This window comes from Leptidea sinapis, chromosome 16 (genome assembly GCF_905404315.1).
Source record: "Leptidea sinapis chromosome 16, ilLepSina1.1, whole genome shotgun sequence".
Taxonomy (NCBI): Eukaryota; Metazoa; Arthropoda; class Insecta; order Lepidoptera; family Pieridae; genus Leptidea; species Leptidea sinapis.
In genome coordinates this window covers 13,304,134-13,320,872 of record NC_066280.1, presented here as the reverse complement: position 1 = coordinate 13,320,872, position 16,739 = coordinate 13,304,134, and the positions used below count along the sequence as shown (strand labels likewise).

Below are 16,739 nucleotides of genomic sequence, written 5' to 3'. Positions count from 1 at the left end.
AGATCGCGAGCAGTTCAAGCTTGAGCACCCCTGTCGTATAGTGATATTTTTATAGAAATAAAAAAGATTTACTTCAAAAATGCATAAAAAATATTATCACAGTAATTCCGTACTCTAGCACAACTGTAAGTGTAAGAGAAAAAAATCCGATATAGAACTGTTCACAGATTTTGTTTTAGGTTACTAAAATCGGTAATTTCCGTACTATCTTATGAAAAGTATGGCTCAGGACATGCAGTGTCATGCAGATTCAACATCCAAAGTCACTCTTTAGTTAAGTTTAGAACTCTAGACACAAGATCGCGTTTGTTTTATAAGAACCAATAAGCTCGCTCGCTCAATTTTGAATAATTATGAGTTTTTTCATTGATATTTTAGAGCAGCAAAACTAATATCTATGTCATCGTGAAACTACTGTCACGTGACGACAATCCTTCATCACTCATACTTGAAGCCTCTCAGAGTCAATCAATCGTAGTGTAACAATTTTGAGGTAGATCGCGAGCAGTTCAAGCTTGAGCACCCCTGTCGTATAGTGATATTTTTATAGAAATAAAAAAGATTTACTTCAAAAATGCATAAAAAATATTATCACAGTAATTCCGTACTCTAGCACAACTGTAAGTTTTAAAAACTATTACGCGGTCCTTCTGGGTCGGCGGTCGTTGACCCGCATCGCTCGGTTCGTTCTCAGCCATGCCCACGCCCGTGTCCATGCGTACCTATAGAATCTAACGTTCGCGCAATTTTTACCTAAAGTGTTGGGAAAACCTCGCCTTAAGCTGTAAAAGTGAAACCAGTTTCCTTCCGCCTGACTTTAATACAAGCTAAGTACCTACTTCATTTTATTCCGGTGCTTCGGCACCTTCTAGTATTCCAAGGGTTAGAAATGCAACTGATATCTACTAAACATTTATCATTGAAATTACTTAAATAATATATTGGCAAGTAAACATTAATAACTTTACGCATCGTAAAGTCCTCAAGCTGTTGATTAACAACTTAATTGAGATGCTTCTGAACTTGACTTGACATTGTAAGTTGTCATGTATTTCTTCTGTTATGTCATCTGTCATTGTGAGTAATTGAAATTGACATTGAAAAGGAATAAATTGTTTTAATTTATTAATCAAGCATTTTTCTGTCATTTTTTATGACCCAAAAAGAAAGTAAATACTACGTAATAAGAGGTGGGACTGCCTAAGTGAAAATTTAAATTTAATTAAGTATGAAACGTGCAGTCATTTGGCATAATTTTGAAATAGTAATTAAAATAAAACGACGACTATATTTATATATATATATATATGGCGACGATGTATAACCCGGCTAAGTTTGAAAGCGTACAATTGCTTTTGACGTAGTGGATTTAGGCTATCTCCGTTTCTTACAAGATTAAAGCCGTCATCTGTCAATGTATCAGTAACTGCAAGTATCATACAATCGCTTTTTTCAATGATAATAAAATTATGTGAGAATTCAGGGATAATGTAGTCTAAAGCCATCCGAAATGTGTTATCAAAGTTAATAAATTAAAAATGAAACAGAAACATATTTCTTGATTTTTTATTTTGATTTTAAGAGATAGACATATGCCGTCGCGCACTTTTCTGTAGACCTATAAATTACACAATTTCACCGATAGAAATCTTAATAATAAGGCACATTAAGATTTTTATGATTTCACAATACATTATTATGTTATATCTCAAAGGGTTTAAGCAGCGTTTTCGTTGAAACCTCCCAGACGGTTTATTTATTTCCGACACCTCCAAAAAATATCGTTAATGTATACAAAAACTTAACAAATGATATACTAAAATCTTCCTAGTGTTCGAGACCACACTGTCCATTGCTGAAAACACATGAAAATCGGTGCAGTTGTTTTTGAGTTTATCGCGAACAGACAGAAAGACGCGGTGGACTTTGTTTTATTATACGTAGTGTTTTATTATAGTTGAATTATATTCAAAATAGTAAGTCTATGAGTTTTACTTTTAATTAACTTATATGAGAATGAACCAAGTATATGAAAATGTTGACTATATCCCTCACAAAACTGTCAATACAATGATAATTCTCTGAAGTTTTCCAAATGTCAAGCAAATAAACGCGGGAAACGTTATACGTCCGAATAGACCAATCATAAGCAAAATTTCTGTTTGTAAACATTTTATAGTAGGTACTTATAACTAGCTGACCCAGCAAACGTTGTATTGCCATATAAAGTAATTTTAAAAAAAATTGGGGTATATAAAATAGATGCAATCGATTCTCAGACCTACTAATTAATATATCGTAGTACAATTATTGCAGTCGATTGCGATCTTGCAACCCTATAGCGGATTTGTGGATGGAACAGAATAATATAAAAATCGAAAAAAGGCGATGATGCGAAAGATAAAAGGCGAAAATTTGAATTTGTATGTATTTTTCAATGCTGAAATTTAATCAAATAAAAATAAAAAAAATGTCAAAAAATAAATAAAATATATTTAGGAGTGGGTCAACCCTTATCATTTAAGGGTATGAATAATAGATTTTAGCCGATTCTCAGACCTACCCGATACACACACAAAATTTCATACAAATCGGTTCAACCGTTTCGGAGGAGTTTGTTAACAAACACATGGACACGAGAATTTTATAAATATTAGAAGAATCGTATATAATTATGCGTTTCTTTCAACAGTCCTTACTTGCCAGAACTAAATTATCAGTGGCATTGGCAAAGAGGATTTTAATACTACTCACGGATGAGTAAAAAAAGATGGACTCCGCGCCGTGATATTAACAAGTGAAGCACCGTTATGCTAGTGTGTGTGCGGTTACGGGGGATACCAGTTAGACATATTTTTCTCCCTTAAATAATCATATATGGCCACAAATACTTATATAGTATCGTGTTTACACTTTTTCACAACGCACGACGGCATATTAAAAAATATTTTATTGAGACGCAAACTGATCTGTCACAGACGATGACAATTCTCATAATGGCCGCCTATCGGCCTGTACTAGTGTAAGTGTGTGCGTGGGGCTATGTATTTACACGTTAATCGGCTTGTTTTGGTGCTACACTGTTATGTAAGGTGACACGGAGTCCTTATTTTTTTACTAGTCCGTGATACTACTTAATATACACTGGTAGCATTTTCGCTTTCTATAGCTACGCTGGTGCGTTGAATAAAATTCGTGAATAATTACCCCTTTAGTTTACTCTACTATGAACTAATCAAACACACCTTATTTCGTTGCTTAGTTTTGCAATATCCTTACCTAATGGTCGTAATATTTTTTCAATATTGTTTTTTGCAGCTGGTATTATGAATATATCCTTGCCCCGGGTTAAAAGGTTCTGAATTAAATAATAATAATATTCTAATTAAAACTATCCTATGCCATCATATCTTCTAATATCTAAATTTCTCGTGTCGCGGTGTTTGTTACCAAACTCCTCCGAAACGGCTGAACCGATTTTTATGATATTTGGCGTACATATCAGCTAGGTCTAAGAATTCGCCAACATTTTTTTTTTCAAATCCTTTTTTTTATTACTTTCAAGTCAGCTAGTAATATATATAAAAATCCAGTGTATCCAGGCATTTAAATCCTGATGTTTGTTCCCAAACAACTCCTATACTAATGAACGGATTTAAATGGGGATTACTTCATGGAGTGCAGTTAAGTATAACTTGAGAGATAGTATAGTTTATTTCGATTTGGGACTCATAATTATTTTTATTTCCAATATTTGTTTTGTATGGAAATATTTTCTATGAGAGAATTTATTGATGCACAGTTTGACAGTTCTGTTGAGAAAAAAATTCATTATAACAACAGGGAGCATATTTTACGAAATATTTCTTAATATTATGAAATATTATTAACAAATTCATAAATATATAAAAAAATATATCAGGACAGTTAATAAGATATAGTTATAAAAAATTACGACATGTCACTAGAACATTTAAATGTACCACTTATAGGTATTAGATATAAACCAAACTTAATTGCGCATTTAAAATAGTATTAAGTATTTACGTAGCAGGTATGTTTATATGTATTTATGTATGTTTAAGTAAGTATATTGTATTAAATATATCGTTGTCTTGCAACTCATAACACAGGCTATATATGCCTAATTTGGGGTAAGATAATTTGTGTAAAAAGTGTGTTAATATTATTATTATTAATATAAGATAGCCAACCCTATATTTTAGAATGCCTTGTATGTTCTTGGTCTAGTATTTAAGTTTCCTGTCAACGTACCTTTAACTAAACCAGCAACCTTGGGATTACCTCTGTTGATTTAATCTTAAGTGATAAATGATACTGCATCTTAATGTAAAGGTATGTCGTTGTTCGTCTAGCACGACAGATCAAAGTCATTATCTCAAAGATGATCTTTTTTGCACCTGATGTAATGGGATTCAATCATTTTGATGAGATTATTAGCGAGGGAGTTATTTTTATTATTATTTTATGAAATTAAGGGACGAGACGAACAGTGCCACTAAGGATAATTGAAAAACCCAAAAATTTTGAGCGGCACTACAATTACGCTCGTCGCATAAGATGTTCATTGTCATTTGCCCAGTAATTTCACTAGCTACGGCGCCCTTCAGAAAGAAATACTATAATGTTTACACATTACTGCTTCACGGCAGAAATAGGCGCCGTTGTAGTAGCCATAAACAAGCCGGCATTCTGTGTAAAGGCGCCTCTCACTAGTATTTTGGGATGGCAATTAAATTTCCGAGTGGAGTTAAAGGATTCCGATTTAGTTGGATATCGATTATGGTTTCTTTTAACGGGCATTATTAGAAAGAGAATGTTGAAACTAACAAAAAAACAGGTCAAAAGAGTAGTGGCAGTTAGCTTGTCGCCAATATTTAAGTTTCTAACGGGCAATACTTACTGTAAGGGGCATGGAAGTCAATTACCATCGGCTGAACGTCCTGCTCGTCTCGTCCCTTATTATCATTAAAAAAACTTTCCCGCCACCAAGTCTGGACGCCTAGGAACGCCCTCACCGACCCCTCTAACAAATTTTAACTAACCTGGACCACTTCTTGGCATCCAGGGATTCCTTATCTCTTGTCTATACATGTAGACTAACCCCCCTATTTGTGACCATCCTTCTGACGTCACAAGTCCCAATTAGATAGCATCTTCTGTGCTGTATCCCAGCGCATACTCTAAAGGAAGTGCCGCCTGCGACTCTAACTCCCCAAGAGAGGTTGTCTCCGATGAAGGCTTATCGTTCTGTCAGGTTGTGTATACGCTAGAAAATATATTATAAGTGTATGATTTGCTCGCTTGCATTAGCAAGCAAGATGAGCGATTACACTCACAGGCTACAAGTCTTGATTAGTTTTTGTTCTCTAGAGATATGGAGGGTAGAGGCAAGGAGAAACATCTCAAAAGGGAGAAAAGTAGAAAAAGTGTCTAGCTTATGCTGTAAATAACAGTTCTAAAACCTTCCACAATGGCGCTGGTGTAGGCACAGGGTATGGTATGAAGTATGGTGAATGTAGCAATTGTACGTATTGAAGTATGCCGAGATAACAAATTAAATATTATTGTCGACTAAAGTAGTAAAATAGTGAATATTTCAACCACTTACGTTGTACAATAAATGAAGTAAATATAACCTTAAAGAATTATTATAGGGAAACGTGCACGTGGGTAACTTGATAGGCCGACTTGGTAGAAGGGTTTTTGTAAATAGACATTGGTACTTATAGCAAATGGAGTTATATATTTCTAGGATTACTTTTTTTTATGACAATAAGGGACGAGACATGAAGTGAGAAGCAATTGATACGCCCTGCCCATTACAATGTAGTCTCGCTGAGGATTCTTGAAAATCCCAAAAATTCTGATCGGCACTACAATTGCGCTCGTCACCTTGAGACATAAGATGTCAAATCTCATTTGCCCAGTAATTTCAGTAGCTACGGCGCACTTCAGGCCGCGACACAGTGATGCTTACACATTACTGCTTCACGGCAGACATAGGCGCCGTTGTGGTACCCATAATCTAGCCGGCTTCCTGTGCAAAGGAGCCTCCCACTAGAGAAACTATAATTTCTGAAAACTACTATTAAACTACTTATCTATAATTTCGGAAAACGCAAAATGATTGTAATGTTAAAGTTATTATAAACTGATACTTATAAAAATATGGAGCAGCTAAATTTTCACGTAATATTTTTTAGAAGTAGTTAGATTTTTAACTATGATTAGTTCGACCTTGGCTCTAGATGTCAAGTTAATGATAGGAACTACGCGTCATGGGTTTTGCGTAGTTTGTCACCGCGACCTCTGACAGACTTTGTCATGATCATTAAGCTGATACAAAAAATAGCATCGCTATATTAAGAAAAGAATAAATATGGCGTCATACAGACGCGTTAATAAGTTAGCTATGTACTTATATAATGATCACTTCACATATTATTGGCGCATGCATTTTACCAGCTGGAGGCTACTTAGCACGGCATTCTGCCTTTTCTACTGTGATGTAGCAAATGTGAACAATTTTATTATTATGTTGCATCACTTTTTATTAAAAAAAATCTTCAATTTGATACTTTCACGCGTTCGCAAGAAAAGTGTGTCAATATACGATCAAACGGATATGGGGAGAATGTGGCGATCATCAATGTTTTTATGTCTCTTAGAAGAACAGGAAGATCTCCTCTAGTGTTGGAACACACATGAAACCCCTCTTTTATGACCTCCGAGTCCTCCTCAGGTCTCAGGTAGTCATTAGTAATAATAAATTACCACTAACTTCAAAATATCGCAGAAAATATTTTATTTTACTTTTTATGTAGCTTGTTGAAGTGATAACTTCCTATAGGAGGGTAAACAGCCTCGTAACGTAACGCGTTACGGCGCCAGTTTCTCTGTCTTTCCTTTCTTTCACGCATATGGCAGCGGTAGGCAGGCTTTCTCAAAATAAACAATTGCAATATTTAAAAGTTTAGTTTAAGTTATCACTTCTGTCGGGTGACCCAAAATGCACACGTATTTTTTAGTATTTTATTATATTATGACAATAAAATATGTAAAATATAAAGAAGAAATGCTATAACTTTTGAAGACCTAGTGGTCTGTGGATGGTTTGAAATTAACCTAATATAAGTACTTACTTAGTACACTTGACTTCGTGTGACGTATTTTAATTAGTATTGAACATTGATTATTGACTATCGTGCGTTTGTGATTTTCAATTGATTGTGTTTTATAGAATAGTTTAAAAAGTTTTATAAAAGTTGTAAGTACCTAAATTTTGTTTTTTATCGGTATAGTGTAAATAGATATAGGTTGAGTATTTTCTGTATAAATAACTGCAAATAACTATTGTACATAAAATCAATGCACTTTGAAGTACGCCTGACAATTTAGTATTCACTGAGTAGAATAACTAACTGGAAGATTAAATTTAAACTGCATTAATAAAATCAATAAATAATAAGTAGATATTTATATTTTATCATAAATTATAATTGCAGTCAGACAGTCCTAAGCCTGTATAAAAATACAAAGGAAATTCAATTTTTTTAATAAGTGGTTACATTATTAGTAAGCACTTTTAAAAGCTCACACAACAATAATGTATAGAATAATACTGAAAAGTGCACGATACATCAACATTCTGTAACGAATAGCAACTATAATCAAACACGTCATAAGTCATAACGAAGTGAACTAATATATTATAGCATAAAAAATAATAGGCGTTTTAAAAATACCGCATCGTTATAACGCGATTTCAATATATAGCCGTTGCGAACACCTCCAATTATAATATTCCTTTCCGTTCTCATACTTGGCTAAAGATTTTTTGGTGAAATCCAAGTTTAAAAGTAATTAATTTAAAAGTAACTTTAATTATAAGTTTAATAGGTATTGTTCACATAATAAACGTTCGCTTCAAGTTAGTTTTGTGTATTTAAATTCTATTTTTAGAAACCTTTTTGTCACTTGCCAATAACAATACGGCATCTAAGATCGGGGCTAGGAACCACTGTCAATAAATTACTAAATGTTCTACGTATTAAATATGTCAGCATTAAACACCAAATAATAATATTTGCCATATAATAAACTTACTACTGCGCAATCGCGACTTCTAAACTTCGAATTAAAAAAACATTTTATAATTTTGTAATGTTAAGGCGAGGTTTTCCCAACACTTTAGGCAAAAATCACTCGAACGTATTTATCTATAGCGGTAGATATACGTTCGACTCGGGCATGGCTGAGACACTAGCCGAGCGATGCGGTCAACAACCCCACCCCGGAAGAAAATTAATATAAAATAATTCACAAAGCGTACTGATTAAACCCACAAGGAAAATTTATAAATACTAATAAACTATCCAATAAAATAAGTTTTGTGTTTATAGCTATCATAGTTTTATGATAATATAAGCAATTCAAAAAAAAAAGACTATTAAAAAAAAAAACTAGATTTCTTTTCGCAATCGTGTTTTCGAAACTGCGATAATATAGATAAAGAAATGAAGGTAAACATGTAAAAAAATTGGAACCGTAGTATTTGTAGAAGTATTTTAAGTAGATTTTCAAAAATGTTACTTCTTAGGACTATAGCGCCTTAATACATAAAACATTTTTAGTGGTTCTTATTGGTAGGTAGACTTTTTTTTAATCTGTTATAATTTATAAGTCAAAATATTAGTTCATGTTTAAACGATTGTAAAATAAATGAAATACTCGGTACCAGAAACAGTACCAAAAATAAAAGGTCCTCAATATAAGTTAGTTGTTAAGTAAATTACTTAGTAGATTAATTATTTCACCACAATCCCAACACATAATTTTTAAAAACTATTTATCTGCATTTTTTTTATGAAAATATGGGACGAGACGAGCAGGACGTTCAGCTGATGGTAATTGATACGCCCTACCCATTACAATGCAGTGCCGCTCAGGATTCTTGAAAATCCCAAAAATTCTGAGCGGCACTACAATTGCGCTCGTCACCTTGAGACATAAGAAGAGAGTCTCATTTGCTCAGTAATTTCACTAGCTACGGCGCCTTTCAGACCGAAACACAGTAATGTTTACACATTACTGCTTCACGGCAGACATAGGCGCCGTTGTGGTACCCATAATCTAGCCAGTTTCCTGTGTGAAGAAGCCTCCCACTGGTATCTCGCCAAAATTCAATGTTTAATAATTCCAGATAATTTATGTTTAAGTCAAATTCAAATTAATTTAAATCCAAATGAAAGAAGGAAACTTGCAATAATCACCTCTGAATTACCACCTTCTTGATATACCTATCATTCTAGATAGACTATGACAGCTGTGTAAACGTCAAAAAATTTGACATTAGAACTAACCTCTAGAGAGCTTTGTCTGTCTTTGAGCAATTCACGCACACTAACACACAGTGTCATACAAATCACGAGTGTAAGACGTAGCTTGCACGCACACCAAACTAATATTCCTGGCCTGTTTTTATCGCTTGTGTAACAGCAAGAGCAGTATAAATTATCAAAGTTATCATCAATAAATGTCACACAAAAAATATTTATTTGATCATAGTACCTATTTATTACCTTTTTAAGCACGCTTCATTTGTCTGGCATTATGATAAAGTAGCATAGACAAGTAATTTGATATTAAACATTGGTTTTATATAAAAAAAACTACGAATACATAATCAAACTCAATGAAAACACCTAAAAAAATCGTACACAATTATTATATTAAACGTAAAGGTTTGCATAAGAGGTGTATTAAATTAAATTTTTAGTTATTTGATACTTTTCAGTTTTTGAAGTCGGTTTTTTTAAACGTAGTTTTATTTATTTTTTACGTTTTAGTGCCAGTTAATAATAAAATATAATCAACCTGAATTAAAACTCCAAAAAGAAGTACACAGAAAACAATTATGTCATCCAGGTAGACAAAAATTTTCATATAAATGTTCATAAAGTGAATACTACTGGACTAAACTATGTAAATTTTATGGGACCAAATAGCATATATTTGGCATCGAACAAAGAAAGAATTACGTAAATCGGATGATAAATCTCAGCGTAATCGATGTAAATACATAAAAAAAATACCGATCGAATTGATAACCTTCTGCTCTTTAAAGTCGGTTAAAAATGAAAACTGCTGGGCCATACTATGTAAAAATTTTGTGGGACCAAATGGCAGATATATTGCATGGAACTAAAGAAGAATTACGTAAATCGTACTCAACGAAATCGGTGTACTTACATAAAAAAAATACCGATCGAATTGAAGAAGAACGAAAAGAAATGGAAGAACCTCCTTTTTGAAGTCGGTTAAAAATAGTCTGTGAAGGTTTACTTTCTTAAAAGGCCAGGATCGCTTCTGTGTTGTTTTTACAGGAGACTGTGTGAGGTGACGGATACGGTTATCGGTCCTCCTCGCCCATTTTTTTTAGTAGGTGACTAATAGATATTTTGTATCACAAATCTAAATAGTATCTAAGAACCAACGCTTACAATATATGTAAATGCCGTAAAACGGAAAAATCAAGGTCACTTGTTTAAAATTTATAAATAATATATTAGTGAGGTCATCATAACAAAATATTGAAGGTTCGTGAAATTCATGAGTTCACATTTTTTTTTGCCTTAACACTCATTTATTGGATCGAACAATAATAATCTAAATGAATATTTTTTAAATGCAATAAAAACTAATATAAATAAAAATACAAACCTATAAAAGAGATTGTCAATGTCCAACAGAACTGCTTTTTACACACTGATCAAAATAATCTGAACTAATTTGCCATAGATAGTCATTTTTTCACAAATTGTATTGGATACTGGCACACTGCAGTATAGATTTAAAAAAAAAGAAGTTTCCCGCGCAAAATTTAAAATGGTCGTTCTGTGTATAAAATTATATTAAAGTAACCGTGCGGTAAAGCGGTCGGCACACGAATGCTGGTTTCAAGTTTGTTGTCATTGTTGGGCTGATTTCAAAACTGATAAAAAACAAATTACGTTCGCCTTGATTTTCTTGTATACTTACGTGATGTTGGGAACAATTGGCGGCTTTTTACATCGATGTTTCCCGTGTTTGCGTAAAGGGTAACGGAAATTGGTTTGTTGTGTTGCATGTTTCAATTTATTACAGTATTGTTCGATACAATGTTAGAATCAATTAGATATCAAATTAGCACTTAAAATATAATAAATAAGAGAATTACTGCAATACATGATCTAAAATGAAGCTTACAAATTATGTAACATTAGTGTTTTTTTAATGTTCTTTTTCAGTTATCACACATTTGTCACACCAGTGTGACTACGAGTAATTTTTTTTCCTCGTCGTCACACCAAGGGTTTTACTACAGTCTGTTGGTAATTGATATTATAAGTGATGTTAAACTGTCCTTGTCACATTAGAAACTTTAAATCTTAGTGCATGCATTAGCATTATATATTATAAATGTACCTAGATTTTAGATAATTGTTTTTTTTTCTCCAAATAAAAAAAAATAGCTTTACTATCTTACATGTCAGAAGTGCAATTATCATTGTACGCGCCAAACCTAAAACAGAAAACATTGTACCTATGCAGTTATGAGGTTAAAAAAATAAGCGATTTTGAAATGCAAATATTTTTATTGCGGACTAGCTGACCCGGCAGACTTAGTACTGCCTCAATCGATAAATAAAAGACCTAATTTTTTGTATAAAATAAACTTAAAAGTATTATTAACCGTATTTTAAAGAAGTTTATTTTTTACCTCCTGAGAAAGTTAGAAAGATATAAAAATTCTAATTAGTTTTTCATTTTAAACTATTATTTTTATTTGAACGACGGGGGACACATCATATGAAAATCAAAATTGATGTTTTTATTTAATTCAGAGTATTTTTTATATTTTTCCAACCTTTTTAACCTTCTCTGTACTTCCACAAATAATTCAAGGCCAAAATTAGCCAAATCGGTCCAGCCGTTCTTGAGTTTTAGCGAGACTAACGAACAGCAATTAATTTATATATATAGATAGATATTTGATTACAGTTGCAGACACAATATTAAGAGCCACCTCATTTCTTATAGTTTCTAAATACAATGATTTTTTGCAGCTATGTGTAGATGTAACCTTTACTGTCCTTCAAGGGCCGTGGCTTAGATAATTTATACGTTTAGATAGAGCCTCTTGCTACTAGACAACCGATGAAAACAATGTAGGTTTATTCCTTTAGTGTGCGTGACAAGCTACGTCTTACACTTGCGATTTGTATGTCACTTTGTGTTAGTGTGCGTGCATTGCTCAAAATAGAGGTTAACAGTCAATTTTATCTTATCTTGCTGTATCTCCATTCAAGATGTTTAATTCTCTTTGCTTCAAATCAAATGAGGAGATTCGCAGGAGAACCAAAGTCACCAACATAGCCCTAAATTTTTGCGAAGTTTAAGCTGCAGTGGGCCATATAGTTCGACGGACAGATTTGTTATAAAGTAATGTAATTTATATAATAACAGGCCATGTGAACAAATTCTTGACGAAAAACTTATCGAATATCATCGGGCAACCACCTCATTCAACATATAATATGGCTTCAGCCGACATCTTTCTTTTTCCGAAACTCAAATTACCACTTCGAGGCACACGTTTTTATTCGGTAGAAGCGTTTTTGATTATTGGCTTATTGGTTGGAGTAAGTGAATGTTCTGAAGAGGGAAGCGTTAAAATAAATTTGAATGAATAACTAACATTTTGTTTTATTGATCTTTTCCCGGTAGGTACTATCATGACTGATGTATATAATTGAATGAAAACGATAATATGCCAACTATATTTTTTACAATATTAAGTTTATGATTTCTAATAGTATTTAAAATTAATCAGCATTATAGAACCACGGTGATTTGTGTAATTTTATTAATTATCTAATATACCAAATTCTCGTGTCCCGGTGTTTGTTGCCAAACTCCTCCGAAACGGCTGAACCGATTTGTATGAAATTTTGTGTGCATATCGGGCAGGTCTGAGAATCGGCCAACATCTATTTTTGATACCCCTAAATGATAAGGGTACACTTAAATATATATTTTTAAATTTTTTGAGATTTTTTTTTATTCTTATTCAGGATTGAAAAATAATTTCAAATTTTCGCCCTTCTACGATCTACAACTAATTTTGTATAGCGATTTTTATATTATTCCGTTCCATCTACAAATCCGCTATAGACTTGCAAGATGGCATCGCATACAATTATTGTAGTACGATATATTTGGTAGGTCTGAGAATCGGTTGCATCTATTTTTTATACCCCAAAATTTTTATATGGCAATACAACTTTTGCTGGGTCAGCTAGTAATTATATATTTGGTTATCATGGCTTCAATTATAATTGTACTAATTACTATGGAAAATTTTGATTCGTTCCGACATTACAGACTCGAGCTGACTTTACCCGAAGGAACGTTACATAGCCGAGCGTTACAGCTCAGTGTCATTTATTACCTACAAAAAAAAATACTGAGCGCATCTTAAGAAGTTTCATTTAAAAAGATATTTATTAAACGATACTTCTTCTACAAAGGCACGGAAACATTCATTGGACTCACAATTTAAATTTAAGGACTTACCCCCTTATTCATAATAGTCTGCTAACTTAAAGCATTGCTAATTCTCACTCTGTCTTCTGATATTGACCTAAGTTAGAATGAGAAAAAACAAACTCCTTAGCGGCTGTTTAAAGTTAGCAGACCATTATGAATAAGGGGGTTAGTACTTATTTATTTCGTTTTATACAATGCTATTTTGGTATGTCTTTCCGTAAAATATACCGTAATCTTGTAAGATTGGAATAAAAGGGGACTGTTGGTTACAGGGGCGTGCATTTCATATAGGCAATTAGGCAGTGCCTACCTCTTTATAAAACTAAATAATAATAACACTAATGTTAAAGTAAATTTAGTTTAATATGGTTCCCTTATTTTATTACCAAACTTCAATTTAACACCCACTCATAAAAAATTTCCTTGCGCTAGATACTAACTGTATTATTCATAATGACTTAGCGGAGAATTAAAACATCGCTAATATACGCTTGTTAAGAAATTGTATTCATAATCGCATATTAGAGCTAAAACGCTCATAATCTATTCGATAAAGCTGACGTGACTTATAGTAGCTAGGATCCTTCTATAAACCTATTTTAAGCACTCGAACGCAAACAAACATGGCCGACATCGATAAGTTGTCTAGTATTTGACGTTAAATATTGTGTTATATACCTAGCTTCCCGCTCAAAGTTGTTGGATATCCGTAATAGATTGAAAACCGACAGACTACAAAACTATGATTTTTGAAGTTTGACTTATTTTGTGATCGACTTTTGACAACTGACAAACCATTGACATTGTAAATATGTCTGTTTCCATTGACAGTTCCTCATTAAATTAGTTAAAATCATGTTTTTTCGTACGAAATGGCAACATTGCGTACTATAGAGCCGTAGTAGTTATGGGAGATTTATTTAACGAATATGAATAAGGAATTTTATCGAACGTTCGTAAGACTTATAACACGTTTTTTTTATATATGAGTTTACCCCCTAAACGGGCAAGAGGCTCACGGGATGGGGAGAGGTGAGGCAACCGCTCATGGACATCCACAACAACAGTGTGTCAAGAAATGCGTTGCCGGCCTTTAAGGTGGGAGTATGCTTTTTTCTTGAAGGTCCCTAAGTCGTATCTGTTCGGGAAGACCGCTGCCGGTAGTTGATTCCACAAAGTGGCTGTGCGAGGCAAGAAATAGCCCTCTTCTGCAGCACAAATATTGTATTAATATCGGCAGCGTTGCCCCATAGCAATATACCATAGGACATAATACTATGGAAATAACTAAAGTCCAAAGGGAGACTTTTTAGTGGTGAACGCACAAACTTGTGTCTTCTTGGGGTTGAATTGGACTAAATTATGTCGGCCCCATTTCGAGACTTTGCAAAGCATAGTCTCGATTTCAGACACAAGTTTGTTCCGGTTCCCGTCGACGCTATTCCGGGACATGTTGGCACGGCCGGTGTAGGAAGCATGCCCTGTGCTGTCGTCTGCATAGCAGTGAATATTGCTGATTTGCAGCATATCATTGATATGCAGTTTTAACTAATATAGCTTTATACCTTCGAAAAGCGTTTTATTATGAATAAGGCAGTAAATACCTACGGTAAGTAATCTTTGGACATTCCAAAGCTCAACTACGACTAGTTAGATCCACAGTACCTTCCTAGAAAACTAATGCACGCCCCTGGTTGGTTATGTCACCAGCTCACTACACATGTCTAGAGAAATGCTTCTTACATCAGGACAGGATTTACTGTTACAACTACTTACGTAACGTAGGGACTGGTCTAATAAGGAAGTGTATTGCGAATAGTTGTAGTAATATTATATCAATTCAAGTTTTGTGTGCAATTATATTTAACTGGCTGTGTTTGTAAGTCACCACTATTTCACACGTATTATGTTTTATTGATCCACTTGGGTTCTCGAATGTTCAAGTCAAGTATTTACGGGCTAGGCGGCTTATCTTGCAATCCCAAATACGATGATGATGAATATGATGTCACCAATAACCGCGGAGACTCTACAGTAACTCCAGGGTCTTAGCCTAGCATGTAGGTTGTGGCTACCCACACACCTGCATTCTACGCGTAATGTAAGCGGGCCATGTCTTCTGCCACCATTACACAAACGGCTTTATAGTCACGACCCTGATTTTTTTTTTGGAGAGGAGGAATATACATTTACGTATCGAAGACACCAAAACGGGGCCCATATGTCAGACTCGGGTGTCCCCCTACCGACTAAAAACCTCCTCTATGTAACTAATTCTAGTAGGCTTCATAAGATACATAATAGCTTTAAGGGTAAATGTATACACTTCTACAATAAAGTCCCAGCCACTGTTCAGGCATTATCTATAAATAAATTTAAATGTTTTATAAAAAAATTCGTAAATCCTATTACTCCACTGCTGAATATCTAAATGATCGGACAGCCTGGGACTAGATTGTGATTATTTTATAGCGACTGTACAATATTGTATATTTTTATTGAAAAGAGCGCAAAAAAAAGAATGCTGGGAGAGTTTCTTGCGCCGCTTCTTCTCTCTCAGAGCGCCATTTGTTTCCGAAGCGGTAGTAGTATCTAGTAGTATAAGAAATGACATCAAAAAGAATTCTAAAAGAATCAATTTTGAGAAAATAAATGCCTTTTATGCCTTTATGCTGTCAGCCCTGAAGGCTTTTACAGCGACATAGGTCGTGGGCCGTGGAGGCTGCAAAGACAACGCAACAATAGTCGCAGGGCGTCTCCTAAGGAGACTCGAACCTCGGACCGGCTGTGTGGTTGTAGGAAGGAAAAAAGATGATGATATGAATATGATATGATGAATATGAAAGATGAATGTATGAGAAGAACACACTCGCCGGTGAGTGCAGTGTAGTATTGTGTAGTGTATGTGTGTATGTATGTATGTTTCTTTGTATATATGTAAGTAGTATTTGTTTGTGGAGTGTGTTTGTAGTTGTGTATGTGATGTATGTTAGTCCGTCAGTCAGTCCGTGTGGGAGTGTGAGTGGAGTGAAACGATTACAGGACGAGCACTAACTAGACCCTGATGAAGAACCTCGACACTACTCGACCTGACGAATGGTCCGAAACTAGTTGGTACCCACACC

At 34.1% G+C, this 16,739-nt stretch overlaps 1 protein-coding gene across 2 annotated transcripts in view; it reads right to left on the bottom strand.

Annotated features, from left to right (window-relative positions):
• The window catches only part of LOC126968742 (uncharacterized), a 57,701-nt gene extending 46,741 nt beyond the window's left edge, over nucleotides 1-10,960 (bottom strand). For both annotated transcript variants that reach the window (XM_050813854.1, XM_050813852.1), the window contains exon 1: nucleotides 10,747-10,960. The gene's annotated coding sequence lies outside the window, so the exon portion shown is untranslated. The remainder of the gene's footprint in view (nucleotides 1-10,746) is intronic.
• Nucleotides 10,961-16,739: the final 5,779 nt, after the last annotated feature.